This window comes from Diplotaxodon limnothrissa, linkage group LG7 (genome assembly GCF_057381915.1).
Source record: "Diplotaxodon limnothrissa isolate DT_005_m linkage group LG7, D_limnothrissa_male_GT1.1, whole genome shotgun sequence".
NCBI lineage: Eukaryota > Metazoa > Chordata > Actinopteri > Cichliformes > Cichlidae > Diplotaxodon > Diplotaxodon limnothrissa.
Genome location: NC_140602.1, coordinates 836,952 through 842,951, shown reverse-complemented (window position 1 = coordinate 842,951; position 6,000 = coordinate 836,952). Strand labels below are relative to the sequence as shown.

Sequence of the window (6,000 nt, the reverse complement as noted above, 5' to 3'; positions counted from 1 at the left end):
AGTCATTCAGAGAAAAGACGGTCAGGGGTGACCCTCTCTCCATCACCTTGACAACTAGATCAGAGCCTTGATTACAGTTGCCTTGGTGATTAGCCTTGGATACAGACATGCTTTTTAACCTGTGAAGACTGATGATTGTGCGTGTGTGTGTTTTCTAATCTAAACGTGCCTTTCAGATATTTACCTGAGACCTGCGCTGTGCGGTCCGACCCACAGCCGGCCTTTCTCACAGGTCACTCACTTTGCCTGCGTGCTGTAAATGGATTCTTTTCCATGAGATGTGGATCACACGCTCACAATATTCCAGCAAAGGCTGCGACTGAATAAAAAACACCTGCAGAAAAAATAAAAATACCAGTAATTAATTAAGGACGTGCCCTAACCCACAATAAACTCCTTTATAAGTCCTTGTGGATGTCTGCTATAGCTTTAACTAGCATCAAAACACAAACAGATTAACACACACACACTGACGATGTGCATCCAGGGGGCTGTAGTTGTGTTTTACATATGTAAACAGATGGGAGAACGGAGCGAGCGTGGAAAAAGCAGGAGGAGTGAGGGTAGAATGGACGACTGGAGAATGACAGGTACTTCACTTTTAAATGTTGTCCAAGGGAGTGGCAGGCGTGTGTGTGTGTCTGTGCGTGTGTGTGTGTTGATGGTTTATTCACACACAGTGATTAGGCTTATTCCCTCTTGGCCACTTTCAAGCTTTCAATTAAGATTCTAAACACAAATATACTCTGCATTCATTACTCTCATCCCTGCTAACGAGCTAAAAAGAGGTGCGTGCGTGCGTGCGTGTGTGTGTGCGTGCGTGTGTGTGTGCGAGTGTGTTACTAGCTTTCTGTGTGCTTATTGGAGAAAGCGGTAATTCCCTGTTTTCCTGTGAAAGTCCTGAGCAATGATTCCAAGGCCGGAGCGATGATGTGTGCACCTCTCCTGAATATTAATTAAAGTCTAATTACATATGCTAATACAAAGACTTACATGTCAGCTGCTTGTTGTTACAGTCAAGTGCTCTCCAGATGACGCTGAGCGTCGTCTGCTGGCGTGTCTGTAACTCTGTGCAGGGTTTCAGTATCAAAGCGCTGCTTTAACATCTCCTCTCACGAGCAACAAAGAAGCCGCTGCTTCAGTGCGACGTGCATCTCGTAGTGCAGCTGGTGTCACTCACTTCTTTGCATTCCTTTACTTTTATTTTAAGCATTAAGATTCAAATATTTGAGACCTTTTATGACGCGAAACAGACAACTTTAAAAATTCATTCAGTAAAAAAATCACGTTTTTCACGAGTACAAAAACCTTTCATTTTCTTATTGCTACAAAAACATATGAGCGCAGCTTAGCAGACGCTAATAAAGTCATGCGTTCATAATGTAACTGTATCCCTTAATAACCCACAACCAGTGAGACGGCAGCGACGTACGCTCTGTGTGCGTGTCTGTGGAAATCTACGCACATGCGAGTGTGTGTTAGCGAGAAGGCTCTTGGCTTCAGCAGGACCGAGCGCTCCAGCTTCCTACTGTTATGTAATCTGATAGGGAAAATCCAAGCTGCTATACACAAACACACACACGCACATTATGCACACAGTCTCCTTCCAAGACACACATGCACTTTTGCACTACACAAATATGCTCAATTTGTGCACAAACTGGTCATCGCCATATGCTGCTCCCGTCTGCCAATAATACGTCTGTCTGCTTGTGTTTGTGTATTAATGTGTGAGAACGAGTGTTTTTGCTGAAAACGGTGATTGCGGGGTCTGACCGTGTCCAGAGCGAAGGAGCAGAAGGAGGGACGAGGATAACCATTCATTCATCTTTGTCTCACGTAAAGCGTTGAGCTGTTACCTGTTCTCTTGTATAAACTCTCTCTTGTATAAAGACGAGTAGTTCATAAATTCCAGTGCGCCCTTACTTCCAAAAAAGCCCAAAGTTGGGCCCATGTTGCACTTAAAGAGCATCACTCCTTTCTTTTGTTTCCTCTTTATGTGTCTGTCAAAAAGGTGAGAGTTGAGTGTTTCTGCCCACAGCCCACTGTCACCATCAACCCCACAGTACACCTGCAGACACCATGAATGAGTCCATAGAACTGAAAGGTAATAACCAAATCATGATGTATCTGCATTAGGCTAACAGGCTACTGTGTGTGTGTGTGTACACCGGTTTCCCTATCTTGGTGGGGACCAGCCTTCAGGTCCCCACAGGGTTGAAGACATTTTTCACACTCAAATGTGGTTTTAGTGTCAAGATTACAATTGGGTGAGGGTTAGCCACTCATTTTTGATGGTTAGGGTAAGGGGCTAGGGAAAGCATTATGTCAATGGGAGGACCCCACGAGGATAGCAAACCAGACACGTGTGTGTGTGTGTGTGTGTGTGCGTGTGTGTGTGTGCGTGCGTGTGCGCGCGCATTATGGCGGGTGGTTTGTGCTACTCGTTGTCTGAACTTTAACCTTTCAGGAGCAGCTTGGCTTTGATGAACAGGGACTAGGAAGCCCAACTACCAAAGGCGCGCAGACACTGCGCCGGGCACTTTTACCGTCTCCATCACGCGTTTGTGAGAGATGGTGCCTTCAAACGTTTGAAAGCAGACTGGATGTGTTTAAATGCACAGATCGGGCGTTGTAGCTCAGCATCCCATCTTCATTCAGCAGTATGTAAAAAATCCACAGAGTCAGATGAGGAGTAAACAAATGATGAAAATATTAACAGTTACCTCACAGAGAGAGTGATGGAAACAGGGAAAATGGAAGATGAGAGGAGGGAGGGAGGGAGACTGTGTGTGGGTGTTGTGTACTCGCGGGACCTCAGCACTGCAGCATTCTTCCTCTGTGTGTGTGTTTGTGTGTATGAGAGAGAGGGTGAGTAAAGGTGGGGGCACTCTTGGGACCCCTCCAGCACTGCAGCAGGTTGTGTGTTTCTACGAGTGTGTGTGCATGTGTGTATTCTCCAGCCCCCACACTACCAATGGGTCAAGCTCACACCCCGCGCATCGCCCCCCCCTGCCCCTGGTTGCCATGGAAACACACCTTGAGCGAGCCCCCCAGAGAGGTGCATACTCCTCCTCCTCCTCCTTCCGTCCACTGCTCTCTTCTTTCTCCCGACGCCTCTGTTGCTCTATCCCCGTCCGTCCCGTCATCTCTCCTTTCCTCTCCACAGCCTTCCTTCCCTTTATCTCGCTGCCTCTCTCTTGCCGTCCTCCCCATCAGTCGCCTGGCTTGGTTTACAGCCTTTACACCACCAGGGACCAAACACACACACACAATTTACTGCTCTCACACACACATCCACATTCATATAGTTTGGGGATGGGGGGGTTGACAGGAATGGGGAAGGCCAGTAATGGAAGGTAGATACCCCAGAGACCCCCAGCAGCTATTCACAGAGAGAGGGAGGGGACGGTGCAAGGTGTGGGGGCCGGGCACCCACAGGAGTCCCCAGCCGAGACTAAGAAAGGGTTAAGATATTTGTGTATGCACGTAGCTGTGTGCAGCATGTGAGAGGAGAGGCAGCGCCTTAAGGAGTCACCCCCCAACACAAACCAAGGAGCTCATTTATGTGTGTGTGTGTGTGTGTGTGTGTGTGTGTGTGTGTGTGCGTGCGTGTGTGTGTGTGTGACGGGTATGATGCCACCTGGTCCTTCTCCTCTCGTCAATTAGCTGAGAGAGAGAGAGGTGGGTAACAACACAATGAGACTGAGGGAGAACACGAGCAGTGGGGAGGTTGTGTTGGAGGAATTGTAATGATGAGTGTGGCTGCAGTTTGGACTTGTGTCCCTCCTTGTTGCTGCCTTCTGCCCATCCACACATACTGCACTCACACTGTTTGCTCGCTTGCTAATATTTCCTCTTTGAGGCGAAACTTTAGCAGCTGTTGTGTGCGCGGTTCCAGCGTTGTCTCGTGTGTGATCACGCTGTAGCTGTGCTGTCTTTCTGTCCTTCTGTCTGTCTGATATGCTAATCGAATGCTGTTAGATAAATGTACGATTACAGACAGGAGACAGAGCTCCTGACACATGGCAGAATACATGTTCGACAACGCACATTTCTAAATGACAGTATAGCAGCATGACATTTATTTAAAGAGTGCGATTAAATGTTCCACCAATAACTGGTTTACCGTTGAAAGCATAGATTTGCTTTGATGTGCATTTAAAAAGCAGAGAAAAGTTAATTTTGTGTTGGGTGGTAACAAACTCAGAGTCCTAACCTTCACCCTGCCTCTCTCCCTCTCATCCCGCTCTCCCCTGTGTTCTCTGTCCCAGCACAGGCCTCCCAGGGTTGTGTGTCTGTGTGTGCGTGTGTGTGCGGTGGTGGATCAAATGCACTCTGTGAGACAAAGCGTAGCGGCAGGATGCTCTATGACTCTGTCATCTCACTATGGGTCACATACACTCACACACGGACTGTGTCTCAGAGGGGGACAGCACACAGAGACAGTGGTCCCCACACACACACTGATCAAAACAATGTATTTGTCAGAAAAGAGAACTCTTTCATGGGACACACACACGGGCGATGGAGGCCTCTCTCCATGCCCTTGTGCCGGACAGCCCAATTATCTCTCTGCACCTCACTGTTTCCCCTCAGTTCTCTCTCTCTTTGTGCGTTTTGCCGCCCTCTCTTTCTCTAGTTTCGTATTTTTTGGCCCCTGTTTTTCACCCTCCCTACATTTGATTGACCAATAATTAGCTTCAAAGGTTTCTTTTGTAATTCTGTTTTTGTTGACGTCATCTGTGCTTATCGAATCAAACAGTCCTTTTTACTGGCTGATAAAATACGAGCGTTATTGGCTAAATCCAGAAAAGAAGATGATCACATCATGAGGGAATAATGCGTTTTACAACCCTGGTTGATGCCTTAGATTAAAAAGAAATTCCCCACCCACCTGTCAACTCGACAGAAACATAACGACTTTGCTTGATTTGTGCAACGATGTGTGTTTGTGTAACTGCAACAACTGCACAATAACCTGGAGCAGCGCTGATGTTGGACTCATCATTGTGTACATGAGAGGGTGGCTGATGTTTGACCGCTCCCTCTGATCCTGGCAGCGTGGGAGAGTGCGAGGCGACTTCTGAAGAGAGCTTTGCCCCCACTGAGGACACGAGCTTTAAAGTGGCTTCGACAGAGCCCCCCAATACACATGCACACAAGCGCGCACGTGCACACAAGCGCACACATGCTGAGCTCACTGACGCGTAGGCATTACTTACAGCGTTGGCCCTCTGCCTCCGTATCACCTTCTGTACAGCTGAAATGATGCATTGTTAAATAAAGGCGTCCTTTTAAGGAAATAATGAAAATGTGACGATTGATTCAGCTGGTAGAGCCGCACACGCCTCTCTCTCTGTGTGCGCCTCGCTCCGTGTGACTCTCTCCTGCTGGTTCAATCTCCTAGTAAATGATAATGAACCTCTATCTGTCTCAGTGTGTCTCGGACACTCTGGCGCCCCACACAACCCAGCAGCCTTTGAGGTTTGTGTGTGTGCGGGGGAACGGGGATGTTTGGGGTCCACGGAGCATACCATCTCATTCACATAAGCCCATGTGGCGCACACACACACACACACACACACTCTCCCCCGTGGCTATTGAGACGGGATTAGGGCACCCTCGTGTCGGCCTTTGAGGCACAGAGAGATAGGAATCTGTGTGTGCATGTTTGTGTGTATTAGTCAGTATGGGTGTCATGGATGTGTGATTGAAGACGTTATTAACCTTGCGATCCCCTGCAGCTCTGACGCTGAACTTCCACAGACTCTTTTGCCGTGTCGGTGTGTGTGTGTGGACGTTTGCACTTACAGGACACGAGATAAGTGACAAACGAGGGAAAAGACACAGATTGCGCGCTCTGTGCGTTCGCATGTTTGTGTGTACGTGTGTGCGGTTCCTCAGGAGGTCACAGATTGCCCCACAGAAGACGCCATCTGATGTCTCCGGGCAGGGCGGGCCTCTGGTGTGCTTGTGTGTGTGTGGGCGACTGGGGCG

The 6,000-nt window shown here is 48.3% G+C and overlaps 1 protein-coding gene across 1 annotated transcript in view; it reads left to right on the top strand.

The window, feature by feature from the left end:
• The window catches only part of znf423 (zinc finger protein 423), a 127,811-nt gene that overhangs the window by 101,509 nt on the left and 20,302 nt on the right, over window positions 1–6,000 (top strand). The window lies entirely within an intron of this gene.